This window comes from Pristis pectinata, chromosome 18 (assembly GCF_009764475.1).
Source record: "Pristis pectinata isolate sPriPec2 chromosome 18, sPriPec2.1.pri, whole genome shotgun sequence".
In the NCBI taxonomy this organism is placed as follows: domain Eukaryota; kingdom Metazoa; phylum Chordata; class Chondrichthyes; order Rhinopristiformes; family Pristidae; genus Pristis; species Pristis pectinata.
The window spans coordinates 22,845,322-22,868,117 of NC_067422.1; positions in this window are offsets into that span (position 1 = coordinate 22,845,322).

Sequence of the window (22,796 nt, forward strand, 5' to 3'; positions counted from 1 at the left end):
AATGCCTTTTGCAGATAGTTCACACTATAGCAATATGCATATTGATGGCCAGGAATTCCTGGCCCATGACTGCTTGAAATGGAGAAAGGGCATTTGGAATGTCACTGAGAACTTCAAGTTCATGCACCAGGAGGACATGGAAGTCAAGTGGTAAATGGCAGAAGGAGTACATCACCTCGCAATCTACTCACCTGCCTTTCCTGTCCAACACTCCCTGCTCCATTTGCAGTAGAATCTGTGGGTCACACATTGGCCCCATCAGTCACCTCAGAACCCACAGAACCAGACCGAAAGCAAATCACCTTCAATTACAAGGGACTGCCTAGAAATATAAGTCCCTGGAGCCACAATGCTCTCGTGGAAGAGAGAATGAATATTCAGGGTAGATTGGGTATCAGTCATTTGGGCTACTCTGTCCTGGATGGATGAGCTACTTCAGTTTTGTTGAAGTTGTTCATCTTCAAGGCAAGTGGAATATTCCATTACACTCTTGACATGTGCCTTGAAAGTGGTGAACATGCTTCGAAGAGTGAGGAGTCCTTAACATTCTGGTAGCCAGATTTCAGCGTCTGGTCCAATGAAAAGATGCTGGTTAATGGTGATCTCCCAGGATATTGACTTCAAGGGTAGTAATACCTTTGAAGGAATGAATGGTGGTTAGATGCTCTGGTTACTTCCCGGCAGGAAGGTTACTTGCCATTCATCCACCCATGCCTCGCCTTGCAGTAAGCAGGCTTGGCTGTTTCGTTATTTGAGCAGTTAGGCCCTGTGCAATCATTGGCAAATAATTGGGTAAGCTATTGAAGAAGCAGCTGAATATGTCTGGGCCATGGGACGCTGTTCTGAGAAACATGTGTAGGGTTTGCCTGGGATCTTCAATGTATAACCAGTTTCCTTTGTTAGGGATGACTCCAGCCAGTGGAAAATTCTCCTTTTGATACACAATATCTTTGACTTTACTGGGACACCTTGATAATAGAGTCAGTCAATTTCTACTTTGGTATCAAGGTCTCACTTCAGCTTTGAAATTCCTTTCTTTTATTCATGTTTGGACCAAGGCCATAATGAAATCTGGAGCAGTGTGATTCTCATGGACTCCAACAGAGCATCAGTGAGGAGTGTGTAGGTGTAACTTGACTGCACTGTTGATGAAACCTTCCATTATTCTGCTAATGATTAAGAGTAGGCTGATGGATTGCTGCTAGATTGGCTTAGATTTGTCCTGGCTTTTGTGGACAAGAAATACCTGGGCAATTTTCCAGTTTGTAAAATAAGTATCAGTATTACTCTTGCTTTTGAACATATTGGCTGGAATTGTGATTGGTCCTGGAGCACAGAACCTCAACACCACAGCAGCGATGTTGTCAGTGTCCACGGTTATTACTGTATGTAGAGTTCTCAGCCATTTCTTTATATCATGTGGAGTTAATTGAATTGGTTGAAGGCAGGGTTGCTTGACGGTGGGAACCTCAGGAGAAGGTTGAGACAATTTTTTTTTGCACTTCTGACTAAAGATGACTGCTAACACTTTAGTCTTCCCTTTGGCATTTGTGTGCTGGACCTCTCCCTGTGGAAGATTAGGATGTTTGTGCATCCTCCTCCCTTCTGAACATCTACCATCAATTACCATTCAATGTAACATGACCACAGATAGCTCTTGAGATGCTTTGAATTAGGCTTATGAAACAACACTATTGGCAGAAATACATTAAATAAGCTGAGAGATTGCAAAAAAAACCTTTAAGGGATGCCACCCTGAGTATGAAAATCCAATGCCCACTCCATATAGCAGGCATGATTATTTAATATGATTTGCATCTTTTCTACAGTGGACCTTAAAGTCAACACATAATTTCTGAAACTATCTGAAATTTCCAATTTTTCGGAAACTGACAAACTGCTACATTTGGAATGTAGTGCATTTGCTTATACATAAAAATCAACTGTGTAATGAGCTGATGGATATTTTAGGCAGCCTCACTGAGCTGTCTGCACTTGGGCAACTACAGAACTTGGGGCAGTCCAGCCAGGTGAAGATTCCAGCCTAATTCAGTCAGCTGATTTGGAAATATACAATAGATGAGTATTTGAAAATTAAACTGCAAAGTGGGATCCTTCGTTAGAACTAACAAGGCATCAGATTTGTTTGCTGGATGTGAACAAATTGGCATTTCTCACACTTTTGTGTTTTTTTCGTTACACTTTCCCTTTACCACCAAAGAGGGATGAACTTCCTCTCTCAGTGAAATGTGGTCAAATGCCTGTTTTCCTCCATTGCTAATGGAGCCACTAACAAAAACTGAAGGACAGAAGTGGAAGTGACGTGTGATTTCTGAGATTATTTTGTTAGGTCACTCACTGGAGGGAGTAAAAGCCATTCTCTTTCTTTTTGTTAAAAGAAGAGTGTCACTCCTGTGAAGGTTTACCTCTTCATAAATCACAACTGTGTCACTTATTCTATATGAATCACACATTTTGTGACACAGTTGTCACAACGTCAACTACACTTGATCCAAACATGTCCTGTATCTTTCAGGCTCATTACACTTATATAACAGGGTTTCCTGAAGCTATATTCATTCAATCATTCAGATACTAATATGGAGAATGACTTCTGTTCACTGACTAAAGTCCAAAGCCCTTGGTATAAAGTGGAAATGAACTGAAACTTTTGCAGCAATTGAAACTAACATTTTCCAGCTCCCAAATTAATATTGTATATCCCATGCTATATTGCAGTAACTTCTATCATTAACCCTTTCACCACTGACAGAATTTCAATTTCTGCAAAACAATAACTGGCCAGATTTTGCATTTGAATTGATGATAACACTGTATATGTTCAGTGCCATTACACTGTGAAATTGCGAGGGATTTCCAGAGTAAGTATGTGCACAGTCATAGGCAGAATTCCAGAGGCTGGTGTCAGTGATTCCACAGGGAGCAAAAGGAGGCAGAAGATTGTCCCGAAAGAGGTGGATAGACATAGACAGATGGACTGAAGGAGGGGTTAAGAAGAGGGGGAAACTGCAGGAGATTAGGATTGGGTGAAAAACACCGTGATGCTGGAGGAACTCAGCAGGCCAGGCAGCATCCATGGAGAAAAGCAAGCGGTCAACATTTCGGGACAGGACCCTTCTTCAGAACTTCTGCAGCAGCTGAGGAAACCAGTATGGGCAAGAGTGTAGGTTTCTGTGTCCATTTTAGAGCATGTGCCCAGTGAGTGCGTGTCACTGTATGTGAGTGTATTTGTGTGTTTGTGTGCAGGTGCATTATGCGTGCATGTGCAAACTTCATGCAGTAGAGCCAGCTCTCCAATTGCCTAGGGCTGTTTTGCCATTGGACCAAAACAACACTCTGTCAAGTCCATGTGATAGCTGATGTCCAAATGTCACCCCATATTAAAATAAATCACCCGCAGGCATTGTCCGCTCCTCAAACTGCTGGAGAGAAGGCAAGTCATCCACAATCCCCAGGGACAGCCTAGAAAAATACAGAGCATTGTCTAACAGCCTCCTTCCATCTCAAGAAGTTGGGAAACTGATGTACACTTCAAGTATTTATGAACTATTCTAAGTGTAAAATACTTTGTTGCATGAGATATGGGTACATTTTAATAAATTATTATTACTGCTTGTTGTGACTGACTAAACTGAGCCACACAGAAGCCGTAACTGGGAGATATAGAGGTCTTTATTCACACAGATCTCCTAGAGAGTCTAAGAGAATCGCACTCTCCTGACAAAATGTTTTTACACTGTTTAAACAGAAAGATAAATGATTAACTACAGTTTCAATGGCTATAATCATCTACTTAACTTAAACATTTTGAATACAGACAGGTAACTTTGCAGAATTACATATTTACCATGGTAGCACATCCCAACTAGCAAATTTTCACTTGTGAAAATATTCATGAGTGGTGTTTTTCCAAAAGCTTCTGAGCACAAACTCCAGACACCCAAAATATACCTCTTTTGTCACTGTGTTGAGGGATGGCTCCCTGAACATACAACTAGCCAGAGTATTTAGTGACAAAACAGACTCATTCTGACTGTGCATGAAGTGGCAGGAATATGCCTTTAACAATATGCTAATACAGGAGATGGCCACTTAATGCCTTCCCTGATCTTATCCTGAAGTTTTCAATGAGCACTAAGTTTCAATGGTACAGAATCAGAATGTCCCACACCCAATGATTGGCTTCAATGACCTTAAAGTACCAGTTGAAGTTAAACTTAATACATACAGTAACTTCTATCATTAACCCTTTCACCACTGACAGAACTTCACTTTGTGCAAAACAGTTAACTGGCCAGAATTTGCATTTGAATCGATGATGACATTGTCTATGTTCAGTGCCATTACACTGTGAAATTGTGAGGAATTTCCAGAGTAAGCATGTGCACAGTCATAGGCAGAACTCCAGAGGCTGGCGTCAGTGATTCCCTGCTATTCCACAGGGAGTAAGAGGAGGCAGAAGATTGTCCCAAAAGAGGTCTTAAAAATGCTGAAGGTATTTCATAGGAGTAGACATAGAGAGAGGGACTGAGGGAGGGGTAAGAAGAGGGGGAGGCTGGAGGAGATTAGCATTGGGTGCAGGAAAGAGGGAGGGGGGCAGCAGCTGAGGAAACCAGTGTGGGCGATTAAGTTGTCTGGCTAGTTGTGTATTCAGGGAGCCATCCCTCAACACAGTGACAAAAGAAGTAAAAGGGCAGGCACGGTAGTCTAGCGGTTAGTGTAACGCTTTACAGCGCCAGTGACCCGGGTTCAATTCCAGCCACTGTTTGTAGGGCATTTGTACCTTCTCCCTGTGTCTGCATGGTCTTCTTCTGGGTGCTCTGGTTTCCTCCCACATTCCAAAGATGTAGGGGTTAGGAAGTTTTGGGCCTGCTATGTTGGCGCTGGAAGCGTGGCGACACTTGCGGGCTGCCCGCAGAACACTCTACGCAAAAAAAAAGATGCATTTCACTGTGTGTTTCGATGTACATGTGACTAATAAAAGATATCTTATCTTATCTTTTGGGTGTCTGGAGTTTGTGCTCAGAAGCTTTCGGAACAGTTGAAGTTCTGTTTATATTTCTTGCTGCCTCGGTAAAGCAACCAGGATAATCAAAGACCCCACCCACCCAGGACATTCTCTCTTCTCCCCTCTCCCATCAGATGGAAGATACAAAAGCCTGAAAGCATGTACCACCAGGCTCAAGGACAGCTTCTATCCCGCTGTAATAAGATTATTGAACAGTTCCCTAGTACGATAAGATGGACTCTTGACCTCACAATCTACCTTGTTATGACCTTGCACCTTATTGTTTATCTGCACTGCACTTTCTCTGTAGCTGTGACACTTTACTCTACATTCTGTATTGTTTTACCTTGTACTACCTCAATGCACTGTGTAATGAAGTAATCTGTATGAACGGTATGCAAGACAAGTTTTTCACTGTACCTTGGTACAAGTGACAATAATAAATCAATTCCAATTCCAAATTGTGAACAGGTTTTATTTCCTGAAGATTGGTTCTCATTTTAATTAATCCATAATTATGCTATCCATAATTTTATTACTCCAGAATAATTCCTAACACTGCTTACCAACGTCTTTGGTTCTAAAAAGCTGCATATGGATCATGTATATGGATTGTAAGTCATTCAGATAAATATTTCAAAAATTCAATGATATTTAAAATAATAAATACAAATTAAAAGCTTGTGTATGATACTTCAAATTCTACTTCATGTCTATATACTGTATATAAATATTCCTTCCTGCTTCAACAGTCTTCAGTTATTGGCTGTTCAGCCAGCTTGATGACCAAAGAAAACTCTTGAACTGATGCCCAGCAGCAAGTAACGTTGCAAAGGGAATGGTCTATGTCACAGAGATTATTCGACCTTTGTGGTCAGTTTTCCTTGAGGTCAGTGGGGAGCACATTCACTTCATTGAAAATCAAAAAATCTGTCGATGCTGGAAATCTAAAACAGAAAATGCTAGAAATGCCAGTCCTGATGAAGGGTCTCAACCCGAAATGTCGACTGTTCATTTCCGTCCATAGATGCTGCCTGACCTGCTGAGTTCCTCCAGCATTTCGTGTGTGTTGCTCCAGATTTCCAGCATCTGCAGAATCTCTTGTGTCTCTGAAATGCTAGAAATACTCAGCGGGTCAGGCGGCATCTGAGAGAAGAGAAACAGAGTTAACGTTTCAGATTGGAGATCTTTCCTCAGAACGGAAAAGGATACAAAAAAATTTTGTAAAGTTGTAGGGAGGGCAGGGGAGGGGGAATGTCTCTGATGGGGTGAAACTGCGGCAATCATGGGGAAAAGCTGTAAGCAAGGTTATCTGGTCAAGGAGTGAATGAGAGCAGTTCGAGGGTGAGAACATGGACAAAACCATATGGCGGTTGTGAAATGCAGAGGAGGAGAACATGGTCAGAAGGTCGGGCTGAACATGCCGTCCAGAGTGAAAGAAATACAACAAGCTGAGCTAATATTACAGGAGGATGACTAATACAGATCAAAAAATGAAGTTGACAGTAGTTGTAGAATTCAGTAGTGAATCCAGAGACACCCCTCACCCACCATCCCTGCAGCTTTACAAGCTTTAGTCTCCTTTTCAGTTCTGAGTCTCTGACCTGAAACATTAACTTTCTTTCTCTTCCAACAGATGTGGCCTGACCTGCTGAATATTTCCAGAATTTTCTGTTTTTGTTTTAGACCTTCACTTCATTGCTGTCTACAATGTCCAGGACAATGTACAGTATATCAAGTATTGTAAACATGTGTACTTTGAATGTAGTCAACATCAGAAACTTAAATGGACCCTTCTTGATCTGAGTGGAGAATGTGCAGATCCCATTTGTCCATTGAAGGGTCAAAATTAAAATTAACTGTCTCTTGCATTTTCCTGCCAAACTGCCAGCCTTCGATCTCTTCAACTTGCTCACCCAACCTACCAGTGCTGCTGTTTGTGCATTCCCGGGAATTTCTGAATTTGTCCAAGAGTCTCTGGTCATTTGCAACAATTGCTGCTGTTCTGAAGAGTTGCAGAGGAAATCTGGATTAAGTAGAAATGAAAGCTTTATAACTAAAATAATCAGTGCTAAAACAGTATGGAATTAGCTGCTTTGGATGTGTATTGCCTGGCTGCAGGGTAGCTGTAGTCTTTTCATCATTTAGTTTTGGTCACAGGAGTCATAACATGTATGGCTGTGCAAGGTACAGGGGATGATGGAACATTCATTGGGATGAAATGTATGATTTTGAGGAATGTGTAGTTCATTGTGCCTGCTTCCAACTACTGCCCACAAACCTCCTCTATCTCAAAGATGTTATGGCTGTGTACACACTGAGTTGGAGATTGAGGGCTGTGGCCTGGTCTGTCAGAATTAGACTTTTTTGAGTTGATATGCTAATTATGTCTGATATCCTATGATTTGGGTAATAAGGGATACATTTTAAATTGAAGATATAGTATGATCAATACCCTTGGATTTGATCAAAAATACCTTGAAAAATATTGTGGTGAAACATAAATTCAGTTGTAAAGATATGAATTTGGCCAAAAAACATCTTAGAAGGTGAATGATCTTCTTTCATGCTGTAACCATCAGTGATTCTGTGATACGGTGTTACAATGGAAGAGTGAGGCTGGCGAAAACTGGTCAAGTTTTCCTTAAGTTTGTAGAAACATGACGTTTTCAGCTATTAGCAAGATCAATGATCTCTACACCACATCTTAGTCTCAGAAAAGTTATTTCCATTGTTTGCAAGAGATATTAAGACCAAAATGACATGAAGTTCATCACATGCCATGAAATAATTATGGATACAAGGTATAAAGAGTAAATAAATCCACCATCAGGAATGAGAGGTGATCTTAATGAAATGATTTTAATGCCCCAAGGGGCATGGTAGAGTAAATGTTGAGATATTTCCACGTGGGAGAGTCTTGAACAAGGGGATATTGTTAGAAGATAAGAGAACAGTTATTGAGATGTATTCCCGAGAGACTGCAGATGCTGAGAGATGTGTAGGAATTTCTTTTCGCAGAGAGTGGTGTATCTCTGGAATTCTCTTCCCCAAAGGGCTGTGAAGGCTGCGTTATTAGGGTACAAGAGGAGGTTGATAAATTTTTGTAAAATCAGGGAATTGAGGGCTATACAGAAATGGCATAGAAGAGGAAATGAGGCTTGGTGCAGATTAGCCATGAACATATTGAATAACGGGGGCAGCCTTGAGGAACCAGCTGGCCTACTCCTGTTCCTACTTTCTCGGGTTCCTGTTTTGTGAATTGGTTTGTTAACTTGTATTTACATATTAAAGAAAGCAGAGATACAATGAGTATGCCATGATAATTAAGTAAACTGATTCTAATGCTTTTGCTTACCAATTTGGTCTGTACTACAAATCATATTAAAATCTATCAGGTCAAAGGGTCAGCTAAATGCAAAAGGTCTTTCTGTGTGTATTGTGGTCTAGGATGCCTGCAAAGCACGAGCTCTGCACTTGGCTCTGTCATGTAACTCTTGGGCTCTCTCTGACCCTGCAGAGGTGAGAAAGCCCTTAGATATTGTAAATACGGGACCGGGTAGCCCCCAGGGAGCCACACGTGTGGCATCGGTGCTGTTTTTGTTTTTTATATATAAAAAGGTAACATTAATGAATGATCTGTAAGTATGTAAAGGTTTGCACTGTTTTATAATTGTATATAGTTTGTCTTTTATTATGAATAAAGTTTATTTTGTTTTTTTCAAAAAAAAATTTTGGCTTGTTGGTCTTCCAGCACTGCGAGATGTCTGTAGGGGAATGCTGCCGGCTGGCACATTCCAGGCTGCAGGAGTACGTGCTGAGGGACACACTGAAGCTGGGTACAACCAACGCAAAGGCTCGGTGGGGAAGGACTACAGTTTAGGGTTCTTCTGCCACTGGAGAGGGAGGGGCGGGGTCAGGTGAGGAAGCCCCTAAATATTGTGAATACGGGACTGGGTAGCCCCCAGGGAGCCACATGTGTGGCATCGGTGCTGTTTTTTTATATAAAAAGGTAATACTAATGAATGATCTGTACAAGAATGTAAAGGCTTGCACTGTTTTATAATTGTACATAGTTTGTCTTTTATTATGAATAAAGTTTATTTTGATAATAAAAAAAATTTTGGCAGGGCCAGTGGAGGAGTTCTCTAGTGGGAGAATCCAAGCAGTTAGACCAGGAGTGAACCCTTCCTGCAGATTCTTGGCTCCTGTTTGCAGAAGACATTTGACCATTGACCAAACCTCACTTACTTTGTCTTCCTTAGCAGAGTAGGTAGCATAAGCCCACTGACAACTGGGAATCTCTGTCCCACAACTGCCCCAAACACAGAAGGATCATTCAAGGAGATGGTGAGAACCTCAAGCCCATGTAGTGGGAGCACACAGAAGCCCTGTGTATGGGGCAGGAGGAGCACAAAACCTTATAAATGACTAATCCACCCCACCTGTCAGGCACCTCATGCCCCAGCTGCAGTAGAGTCTGCACACAGTGGTAATCACATTGGCTTATCTGTCACCTCAGAACTCAGAAGCAAGTCATCCTCGATCTCAAGGAACTGGTCAAGAAGAAGAATCATAAGCCCATTGTTAATCGGCTTCCACTTTTCATTGCTTGGTTGTTTACAAATGATGAATGTGGAGAATTAGATCTATTGAGTGCTGGTCCAACTCAGTGGGATTGTGGCACAATAAAAATGATCCAACACTGTATTAAACCTCTATCCTGATTGCAAAGGAATCAGAGCTCCGGGTCTGAAGTTAAAAGAACAACAGATAGTTTGAAGTAAACAACAAATTGTGGGGACTGTCAACTTCCTGCGGAAGAATTCCGTATGTTTATTCTTTCCAATTGCACTGCTCACATTGGCTGCCATCCATGCTTGAATGCACATTCACATCTAATTTGCATTGCAAAGCATATTAATGTGCTTGCTCGCAGTAGTTGACCTGAAAATTATTTTTCTGCACATAAGATGAATGCCAGGCTCATTTGGCCACAGATTTGCAAGTACAAGCATTTGCCTGCAGTGATGACAATTAGTTTCCAAAGGTTTAATACTAAGTGATAACTCACTAGCCTAGACAGGTAATTGCAGTAATAAGCATCCATAAATATTAGAAAGAACATGTAGCAAAAATAGACCATAAAATTTGAAGTACGTCATAGGCCTGAGGTGGCTGGATTTTCACTTTTATGGTTGCACTTTGTGGAACATAATTTTTTTACACATTTATGAATTGTAGATACAGTACTTGCATCTCTGACAGATTGAACGTCCTATCCTTCTGAAGCTGTCATAGGTCGTAATGGAGACACAAGAGACTGCAGATGCTGGAACCTGGAGCAACAGACAAAAACCTGAAGGAATTCAGCGGGTCAGGCAGTATCAATGAGGGGGAATGGACAGTCGACGTTTTTGGTCAAGACCCTTCATGTGGACTGAAAGATAGAGGGGGAGAGCCGGTATAAAGAGGTGGAGGGAAGGCGTGGAGCAAGAGCTGGCAGGCAATAGGTGGATCCAGGTGAGGAAGGGTGATAGGCAGGTGGGGAGGGGGAGAGTGGGGATAGCACCAGAAGCTGGGAGGTGATAGGTGGAAGTGACGAAGGACTGAAGATGATGGAATCTGATAGGAGAGGAAGGTGGAATGAGGAATCAAGTGAGGAAGGTGGGAGGGGCAGGTGGGAGTAATGGGGGGAGCATAACAAGTAGGAGGAGTGTGTTCGTGATGGGTCAATGGAGAGGGTGGGGAAGGGGGTGAAACCAGGTGGTAAGGGTTGAGGTGGGTTCACTTTACCTGTACCATGACCATTCCTGTCCCATATTAACCTTTCCCAAAATTAACCTCATTTTTAATTGCTATAATCTCGCTTCAAAGAAACGAAACAAAACTAGCATCATAGCTAAGCCAAAGTATAAATATCAATCAAGTTCTGAAGCTCTGAACAAACATTTCAATAGTAATTAACAGGTAACCACCAGTGACAATGGCTCGGATTTTGTTCTCAGCCAACAGTAACAAACTATTGCTGCAAACGAGCTCCTGCTGCTGCTGAAACTGCCAACTGCCTGGTTTAATAATAATTCTGCTGCTGCAATAAGTGCCAGATTAAAATGAGTCGCAGCAGAAGCTTTTGCTATAATCAATGTCACTACCCAACTTGACCTGTTGCCATACAATTACTAACAACTAGAGGGGGAATTTCTGATAAAACATAATTTCACTTAATGTTTTTCTTTTGTTAGAAAACTCCATTGGTTCTTAATGGGGCACTAATTTTGAGAAAAAGTGCTTGTTGGGGGAGCAGACAGCCAAAGCACCATGCATCATTTTTATGTCTGTGCTAGCTGTTGGTTTGAAGAGTCCGAAACTAATCCCAATGCCCTCCCCTCTCATCATAGCTCAATTGTCCCTTAATTGCTGCAGAAGTCCTTCCTCAGCTATTTCCTGTGGCAAAGCATTCCACCTTTCAACAACCTTTTGTGTAGAGATGTTTTTCTAACCTCCAGCCTCACTGTCTTTGCGATTGGTTTAAACTGATGACATCTCATCACTGACTGCCCAATGTCTTTCCCATTCAAACCAAGACATTCTATACATTTTTGAAACAAAACCTAATTAAAGCACCTCATGTGTCTCAGTTCCAACATCTTATATCTTTAATCATAACCATGCTTCCTTATTCCTGATATCATTCTGCTGAACCTTTGTCATATCCTCACAATAATCTTATCATTCTCTCCACAAGAAGTTTTGAAGTGATTTACACAGAGTTTTAACTGTGATCTCATGCCTTGGATTAATTTAGTTATTTTGTCTTTCTGTTAATAAAATAAAAAAAGAACTTAATTTTTTTCATTGCTTTTATTTTTCAGCACATAGGTTCATGGATCTTGTGGTCCTCTGTCCCCTCCATCATCCTTTCAGTTAACATAGCCTCCTAATTCTTACTTTTCTCCTGAAAATATATCTATTCAGATTTCTCTGCATTAAATTCAATCTGCTGCTTGCTTGCTCAACCATCCATAATAGAAATCAGTCTGGGGCTATTCTTAGGATTAGATTCAATGATGCATAAACAGCATCGCCTGAAATAGACAGACCTAAAAACAACCATGAAGTTGGCTTGTGGCACAGCTAAGTTTTTGAGCTGAAATCGTGGTACCCCTTGCTTCTCTACATGCAGCTTGACTCATGAGAATGATGCTTCCTGGGACACTCGAAGCAGATCTCAGATAATGGGTGGTATAGTGATGTTACAGGTAGTGCAGTTTCTTCATAGCTTCTGCAACCTGGGTTTGATTCCGACTTCCAGCATGGTCTATGTGGAACTTGTGTGTTCTACTTGTGACGGCGTGGGTTTTTCCTGGATAGTCCAGTTTCCTCCCACTCCTCAAAGACCTGCTGGCTGTTAGGTGGATTGTTACTGTAAATTGCCCCTAGAGTAAGTGGATGGGAGGAGAATTGTGTAGTGTTTATGGGCATGTGTGAGAGAATAGGTTATAGGGGAATAGCTGGGGGAGAGATTGATGGGATCCTCTGGTATAGACTTGACAGACCAAGTGATTCCCTTCAATACTGTGAGAAAATATGAGATAAAACATGAGAAAGGGCAGTCTAGCTGCTGCAGCTGTGGATTTGAAGGCACGTTCCTGGCTCCACCTTATGTTGGCAAACATGAGTACTGATGCTTGTTGCCAGCCGTGCTCATCATTAACTAATTTACAAGGGGGCCCTAAGCAGCTGTTGGGTCACTTATTAACATAGTTAAGAAGCTTAAGATGTTTTAGACCATCACCCAGGCTTGCCATAGGCATCTGCTAACATCATGCCATGTTGTTGGCTTCGAGCTGCATCCTTTCCACCTAGTTAGATTAGAAAAGATGTTGGGATGGTGCTGGGCATTGGTGGACACCTTTTTCTTATTCTACCCATCAAAGACACTTATTCTATCAAGACAACTTTCTTTATCACTTCCCAGTCTCTACTTCTTGAGTCCCTACTAAGCTGTACTCCTCAGCAACCCTAAACAGTTCAAATGTCATTATATTTATCCCACTCTCTATCATGTTGTGGTTGGCACCTCTTCCCATCCTTGTAGATTTATGCTGTCCTCTTCTTGCCAAATCCCAACTCCTCCTTCCGATCCATATCTTATTTGATTGAATTTAAAAACCTTCATCCTCAAATGCAAACTCCTCCTTAACCTCATCATATCCAATCAATCAAAGCTTTGCTGTTCTGCATGGAGTATGTTGCGAGACACATTCCACCATTCTACATTTGATAGTTTCATACCTTTAAGCATTTTGGTTTTATTACCTGGATCACCATTTCCAACCTGCCCAACCTCAACTGCCCTACCTTCACTGTACCTTTAAGAACCTTCTCAGACTTATCTGTGTGACCAGGTCTCTGGTAAATCTCTGCTGACCACTTCACAAATATTTGGTGCCAACTTGTTTTCCTCTGTGTTATGGATGTTAAATTAAAATATGTGTGTTGTTGAATTTTTTCTTTTTGTTCTCCATAAGACATACAGGTAGATGTGTATTGTTCTGCATTTTCATTGTCTCAAAGCCACTGCTTTCTTAAAAACTTCACTATATTACTTTTGTTGTCAAATGATTCTAATGTGGGATTCAATTTGGAGTGGAAACATTGCAATCGAAGATCAGGCAAGCAAGATTTTGAGAAAATGAGAAAATGAAGCATCTTTGATCTCTGTTCTGGAAAGAAAAGATGTATATTACACCTGCATCATGTAAACATAATCTCCCCCATGACAAAGGAAATTATAAAGCTCACTCTTGTTCAGGAGGAATACATATATAATTCACCCATGCTTGTCAAACATTTGAGTTATTGAGATTTTGTTTTGATAACAGCTGTTTGCTTTACAGGTTCTACCATCTATCCTATTGTTGCAGAACCTTAAGGGAGCTCGAGGGAAGTATTTGATCACCATGGGCCTCTAGCTAACTATTAGATAACATGACTGGCATTAATAAGTATTTATACAACAGAAAGTCTGCTTGTTTTTTCCTTTTAAATCGTGTAACCTGTAATAGCAATGTTTGGAATATTACAAATGTAATACTTATAATGCTTTAGCAAAATTAAAATATTATTCACAGCCAGCAAACTTCCTGGGAATGCATCTTATATTCTCCATTTCTGTGTTCTGGGCTACTCTTAATTATGTCTTCATATACTCAAGTGAGAGTCAACAGAGCAATTAGCCTTACGGAATGGTTTTCATTCATCTCAGCCATCCCTCATGTGATAAAGACATTGCTCACTCAGCACTGTCTTTCTTCTCCATGTGCCTTTGGGAGAAATGTCACTGACCCTTCTTGCAATTACAAAGACTAACAGCTTAACTCTCACGTGATTACTCATCTGAATGACAGAAAAGTGCGCTCATCTGCCTTTCACGTGGATTAAAGGAGCACATACAATTAATCCTTATGCAAAAATACCTTTTTTTCGTCAACCAACTCCAGACCTGCTTGGAATGTCTAGTGTCCCAAAAGTGCTGCTGTTTTCAAATCCATTTGATACCTGTTGTCATGGTAACCAATACAGAATGGCATGCTAATCAACTCAGATCCTACTGTTCAGAAACAACCCTAAAAGGCTAACCATGCAAGCAGCCACCCCCTTGAAATTTTCCACAGAGCTTCAGCACAGTCTCAGAGGAAGAGAGGCTAATATAATGGATTACTCTCCTCAGTTCAGGAAAATCAAAACAAGCACTTAATGCAAATTTTATTTCAAAACAAAATCAGTCACAGATCAAATTCATGGCTATCTGATAGCATACAATTCAGGTCAGGATCAATTCAGTTGTGCTTTGTTTGTTCTATTACAGCTAACAATTGACTAAACACTGCTGCTGTTAACTAAGTAATTTGCTTAATGACCAACATCACTTCATTTGTTACGAAGGCACAGAGTGCAATGTAATTACTTTATGTAAAGGATCACCATGCTTTAATTAATAGTGCTTGCTGCAAAATTGCTAATATTACAATTCGATTAATGATACTCTGACAATTAAAAATATTTAAATCTTATTATTCCTTCAATCAAATTCAGCCAGTAGTGTATTGTTCCACCAAGCCCATGAATTCAATTACAGACCGACTGAGCTGGCTGCAGTTTTATACTTCTGTTCAGCAATACCCTGATCCCATTTCCAAGGCAACAAGCGGTACAATGAAAAATGCATTGTAGTGCTATCATTTTAACAGATATGAGGTGAATAGGACTGCTTGGATTAGAGAAGTTTTATTCTACAAGATGTTAATTAAAAAATAATTTTGAAGGTACCCTCCGCAGGAAGAGAAGTCAAAGTAGCACATACAACTACATAAATTACATACATAACCATTACGTTCTTACAGATCATCTAATGGAAAATTAGTTGATTTTTCTTTCTCAAATCCTGAACACTGCAAAAACATTAAAAGGTTTGATTTCTGACCTATATTTCTCTGTCTAAACATGATATTCCTTTTCTGAAATGGTTAAAATCTTTTATGTTACATTTATAATGACTTCTGCATTACCTGTAACTGAATGAGTATTGAGGTAACAAAAATCTTTAACAATGTAGGAATTGTTCTTATATTATTTCTGCCTTTTCCTGGTGAGCTACAGTGAAGATAAAAGTCTGCATTATCAGCTTCATGCACACCCTGATGCAATCAAGGAAACACAGGGCAGAAGATGTGATATGCACAAATGCAATGATAGTCATGTAAACAGAAAGAAAGATACACACATAGGGACAGACAACAGATGGACTAAGACAAACACACAGAATGAGAGAGAGCTTGAGAACATGTATAGAGCAGGAATACATATAGTCAGATACACCTAAATATGTATTACAGCTGCAAATCTAAGCCCAGGCATCAGTCACGTTGGAGTTATATTACTCATCTGAGACAGAGTGTTTTGATGTATACACAGGTCTCCATGCCTGCAGCAAAAATGTTTTAATGTTAGGAGTGAGAAGTGGAAAATGTCTGCATTCACTAAGATTAAAAATATTTCTTGGAGGTTTAAAGTAGGAATTTCAAGCTATTTAACTTTAATGCGCTCCTGTACCAGATCATAAGATTAATTAGGGATAAGGAAGGCAGTCCAGCTTATCTTAGTTCATCCATCCTAATGCCTGCTCCCTATCATGGTTGCATCCAATTGCTTCTTAAATGACTCCAGGTTTCTGCCTCTGCTCTTTTTTTCTGGAAGATTATTCCACAAGTTGATCCAAGTGAATACGTAAAAAAAATCTGGACCACTATTATAAAATTGCTATTTACTACACTGAGCCTGTTTTTCATTTCTTCACGTTCACAGTTTAATTTAAGTAATATGTTGGTTAACATCTCTACAGATCACTTGACAGAAGTCTTCTTTCTAGGCAGAAAAGTTCAGATTGGTCCACTCTTTCCTCATAACTCAGTCAGAGCAAACATTGGTACAGAAGCCTAAAGTCCCACACCACCAGGTTCAAGAACAGCTACTTCCCTCCAACCATTCGGTTCTTGAACCAACTGGCAAAACCCTAATCACTATAGTTTAACAACACTATGACCACTTTGATCACTTTGCACTAAAATGGGCCTTTCTTTTGTTCTAATTGTGTTCTTTCTTGTAAAAATTGTGTATAATTTATGGTTAATTTATATTTTTCTTGTGAATGCTGCTTATATGATGCTATATGACTGTGATGCTGCTGCAAGTAAGCTTTTCATTGCACCTGTGCACACGTGTACTTGTGCATATGACAATAAACTCGACTTTGACTTTGGACCTCAACCTTTATGGTTCCCTTTTCCATCCAGCTCCTGAATATCTTTGATTTGTTGGCAATCATATCTGATGCAGTATTCAACATGCTTTTGGAGCCCAATAACATTTGACCACCAACTCCTCTTACTTATACTCCACTGTGTTTTGTTTTTGTACTTCACCATGCTGTTTGTTTCATTGATTGCTGTTCTGGATTGCGTATTCGATTAACCTTTGAATCTATGCACCCTGCTATATCTTTCAGTTTCTTACTGAAGTATTGCAACTCCATTCATGGAACGTTTATTTGATCAGTCATCCTGCATTTAACAGTTTTCTGCAATAAATTGCATTTCCCTTTGGTTTGTCCACTGACAGACCATGTATGACCTGTTGTGCAATTTCTGACAGGTCTCCTGATTCTACTACCTTGTCTGGTTAGGTTTCAATGGTAAATTGGTGACTTCATGAGTTTCAGAATCCATGTTATAGTAGTTATCCAGAACCCACTGCTGGACTGATAGCCAGCAAACTATCCCAACTCTGACATTTTTCTGCAAGTACTTGTGTTTTATCTATTCAGCCAACCTGATCTGTTCACAAGGCTTTATCATGAATGACATTAGTTCTGGGTTAAAATAATAGCCTTTCACATGAAACACTTGAAAGTCAAGGTACATGTAATGGTGTACCGCACATCACAGGGATCACATGACTTAGTTTGGCACGCTAAACTATGGAGTGGTTACAGCATGGAAGTAGGCTGCTTGTCCTGTTGCATCCATCCTGACTGTATGACAGAAATCCGGATATTCCCTCTCTCCAACTCTCTCCCCACAGTCCTGCAAATCCTTTGCTTTCAGATACTTATCTATTTCCTTTTTGAACATAACATTTGAATCTGTTTACACAACTTCCCTGCAGTGCATTCTTCACCCATTTCACTTGCTGCATAAAATAAGGTTTTCTACATACTAGCATGGGTTCTCTTGCCTATCACTTTAAATGTGTCTCACCCAGTTCTTGACCCCTCCTCCACTGGGAATCGTTTCTCACTATCGATACATAGAACATTACAGCACAGTACAGGCCCTTCGGCCCACGATGTTGTGCCGACATTTTATTCTGTTCTCAGATCTATCTAACCCTTCCCTCCCACATAGCCTTCGTGATTTTACATTTCTCCAGCAGATCCCCTCACACCTTCCTCTGTTCCGAAGAGAAAAGCTGCACCTTCTCCAATCTTTTTAAATGACTAAAGCCACTCAGCCCTGGAGTCTCTCCTGTATAGGATCAGGGTCAGTTTAAAGTCAAAGCCTTTACCTCTTTCCTAAAATTTGGTGTCTAGAAGGTTCATCATGGCTCCCTTGCACTTGTAATTTATGCCTTTATATAGCCTCATTTCTTTAGAGACACAAGAGACTACAGATGCTGGAATCTCAAGCAAATAAACAAGCCGCTGTAGGAACTAATCGGGTTAAGCAGCATCTGTGGAGGCAAAGAACTAGTTAATGCTTTGGGTTGAGACTGTGCATCAGGACTGAGAGTTTACAAGGGAGATAGGCAATATAAAGAGGTGTCAGCTCCTGCCTCACCCCTACCCCTTATCCCTTTATACTGGCTATCTCCCCTCTATACTCTCAGTCCTGATATAGAGTGCTGACTCAAAACATTGACCACACCTTTGCCTCCGCAGATGTTGCTCGACCCATTGAGTTCCTTGACCAGCTTGTTTTATGCCCTTCTTTCCTTTATTCTTGTTGCGTTTTTATTGTGCCCTCTAGTTTATATTCTCATTTCCTCAGAGTTGTTGAGGAAGTTGGTCAAGTAATACCTTCCCCTGAACGCATCCTGATTGCTGATCACCAGGTTTTCATTGCACATAATTTACTCAATTATTAATTTCCCATGTTTTAAATGGAATGGCAGTGAGACCAATGATCCTGTGGTTCACATTGCCAGCTTTGTCAGTCTTTTTGATTATCAGCATTGCATTAACTAGCTCCCAATCCACCTCCTCTGTGGCCATTGATTCCCTTTTAATGATTTTCACTGTCTTACAGATTTTCTCCATAGTCCTTTTCATCACTCTTGAATAAATACCACACATCCCTGGAGATTTATTTATTTTGAGCCTGTTTAACCTGTCTAGGAAATTCATCTAATTTATAATGAAGCCATTGATTTTACTTAGGATACCTTTGCCTGGAGCGTTGCATTGTTCCATTCTTCTCTTATGAATGTTTAGAGGAAGCAATCATTCAGAAGACTTGTTATTTTATGCTAACACTCAGTTTTCAACTCCTTTGTGTTTGCTATGAATTCACCCCTTCTTTGACCATCCTCTTTCTGTTTTACAGATTGTTTTACTCTTTTGCCTTCTCCCACCTCCTGGTCCCTTTAGCTAATCTCTCTTTACTACTCTGACTGTCCTTTCAATTGCTCAGACCTTAGTGGACCTTCCAGATAACCAGCCTTCCACTTTGTATCAGTACTAGGCAGTTCTGATGAAAGGTTAACAACCTGTAAAAGTAATTCTGTTTTCCTCTCTCCATAGTTGCTGACTGACCTGCTGTGTATTTTCAGCATTTTCTGTTTTATTTCAGATTTCTAGCATCTGTGGGAATTTATATTTCACAGTTCCAGCATTTACTTACTTTCTCTATCCTCTGTTTTTATTTGTCTTTTTATTTACATCTCCTCCAGATAGCTCACTTGAGCCACTCTGTCTCAGCTGAAACCACCACCATTTGTGTCATTGATCGACCCAAAACATTAACTCTGTTTCTCTCTCCACAGGTGTTGTCTGCCCTGCTGAGTGCTTCTTCCATTTTCTGGTTTTATTTAGACCTTTCAGGGCCTGGGCTACTACCCTCAGCACTTGCTCATCCACACTCACCCATGCTGAAAGCCCAGAGAACGATAGCTCATCCTCTGTACCCTGGAGATAGACAATGAGGCCTAGTAGTGACAAACCCTTTGATGGTGGACTGCTGAAGTCCCACCTCTGGAATACCTTGACAAGAGTTGTCAGAGATTTGTCCACTGTCAAAATCCTCTGATATGAGGGAAACATTTAAAAATGAGTAAAATTGATGTAAATAATTTGTGAGAATCAGTCAACTTTTTTTTATGGATAAAGAAATGTACCTGGCTCCAGCTTATTTCTAATTCTGAGACTTACATATTAAATAAAAGGTAAGAGAATTAGCTCAGAGTGATGGTTAAACCTTCTTTTGTACAGATGATTCTGAGGCTGGGAAATTTACTACTGATAATCACTGAAGCAGAAATTATTTCAACGATTGTGAGTATGTTAGATTGGTGATTGTAAGGATGGAGCACGTGAGGATGTATGCAGTGTTATAAAGGGACAAAGGGAAGAAACTTTGGAGCAAATAATCTAGTTCTGTGTTGCAGTTTCCAAGTAATTCTCTGACTTCCTTTTCATTTATTTTGCAATCATTTACAGCAGGGGCACTAAAACTTCCTTCCTCCAGAATTTGCGCGCGACCCCCCCCCCCCCCCCCCCACCGTCAGTGCACTAAAGACACTGTAGAGTATCAATAAGATAATCTACTCAGCTGGCAAGATTCAATTCCATTGACTTTAATAGAATAATTCCAGAGGTAGAGCACAACATGCTGACAATCACGTAAAACATGTCTAACACTATCGGCTAGGGGTGAACCTCTAAGCTAATAGATCATGTTGTTATTCGAGGTTAATGACAAAGACCAATTATGATTTCATTGCCTTAAGAAGTTACTTGTATACCTGCATTATCAATATAGAGTCTCAACCAAATGGATATATCCAATTTTATAGGTTGATTGAATTTTCTTGAAGATAACTTTTTACATTTTTCATATCCCTTCATAGAATGAATTGTGCTTCTTCAAGGAAGAGCGGTTCTCCCAGTTCTCACAATTAACTTCATTAAAGACAGCATAGTCTTGTGTCATATTTATCATATTGCTGCTGTAGAATTATGCTGTGGTCAAACCACCATTGACCACAATTCAAAATTATTTCACTGGCCCCAAATTCCTTGAGTTTGGGAAAGGTTTTATGTGCAACTGGTGCCATGTAGATACATTTTCTTCATTCTATAACATACAAATTAGCTTTAATTTGTGTATGTCTAATCCCATTATTTATTTTGTAGCTTTTCTGCTTCCCATTGGATTGAATATTCTTAGCTTTTGGCTGTCCTTGACACATTAGGCTAAATCATTCTCTTTTCTAGCCCACAGAATGGGGATAGGGTGAAGATACTCTAGAAAGATACTCAGGCTTAAACACTTAAGTTATGAATAAAGACTGTGTAAACTTAGTTTGTACTCCCTTGAGTGAAGGATTTGGTAGGACTGGTTCAAAAAAACTTCTTCTTGGGTGAACAATCCTTCAGGGCAGCAAACTGTTCATAATGTAAAAGGCATTGCAAGGACTATTTGAGGACAGGAACAAAGACGTCTTGCTGCACCTGTACAGGGTCTTGGTTGAGGCCCCATCTGGAGTCTTGTGTGCAGTTTTGTTCTCCTTATCTGAGGGAGGATGTCCTTGCTATGGAGGGAGTGTAACAAGAGTTTATTAGACTCATTCCTGAGAGAGCAAGACTGATGTATGAGGAAAGATTGGGTTATTTTGGCATATATTCACTGAATTGTAGTAAAATGGGAGGGGATCACATAGAAACCTATAAAAGACCAGACAGGTTAATGCAAGGAGGCTGTCCCCAAAGGTTGGAGTGTCCAGAACCATGGACCACAGCCTCATGATACATGGTATGTCATTTGGAACTGAGACCAAAAGAAATCTCTTCACCCAGAAGATGAAGAAATCATCGTCTGAAGGGTGAAGACCTCACATGCCCCATCCTTACAATCTGCTAAAGAAGGCAATGGAAGCCAAGTATTAAATATATTCCAGAAGGTTGATTTTACTTTTTAATGCTAAAGGGATCAAGGAATATGGGGAAAAAGCTGGAAGAGGGTACTGAAGTAAATGAAGAGCGGTGATCTTGTTGAATGCTGGAGCAGACCTGAAGGGCCCAATGGTTTGCTCCTGTTCCTATTTTCATGCTCTATATTTAACAAGGAGTCTGTAATATTAAGATTAGAGCTAAGAATGAAATCAGGAAACACTTTTTTCACACAAAAGATCCTGGAAATCTGAAACGTTTGTCCACTAAAGCTGGCAGACACTGGTTCAATTGCCATTTTCTAATAATAAACTGATAGTTATTTTCAGGTGAGGATATCAAAAGATATAGAATAGTTTCAGGTCAATATGAATGAGAAATACTTCAGTCATAATCTAACCAAATAGTGTAGTGGAACAAGTTTAAGTGGCTGAAAGGCCTTTGCTTGTCCTGTGGTTGTATGTTTTTCTAAATGCTCTATGCATTTGAATGTTATTAGTCCTTAGGATTTGGACATTTTCTTTAACATTTCCATTGCATCTAGTCCTCTCCATCCACAACAGCCTTCAGTTCAATCACCTTTCTCATGCTTCTAATATTCATGGATATCACCTTGCTTTAGATTTGCCTTCACTAATGTCTTCCACTGCCAAACTATGTCTCCAGAACATGTCTGCTTTTCCTGAGCTTTTGAGATCAGGTCTTGATGTCACATTTTTGTATTAATATCAGACAGAAACCTGCAGTAGAAACGTGCCTCAAGACTGGGTCTAAGAAAGACACATACATACATGGAAGGTTTGTTTATCATCTTGCACCCTAAATGAATTGCTCCATTGACTAATCAAAAGCAATGCAGGTTAAGCTTTGCTGAAGACATCATTTGATTAATAGAAAATAAGGAAACACAATGGGTAATGTTCACCTTCACAGCTTGGAGTACAAATTGATGGAGTCCATTGCTCTTTACAGAGTTTGCCTGGTTTTCATTTTCACTGTGGTTAAGATAATGGGACAGGTTCAATTTCTCTGCCTCTT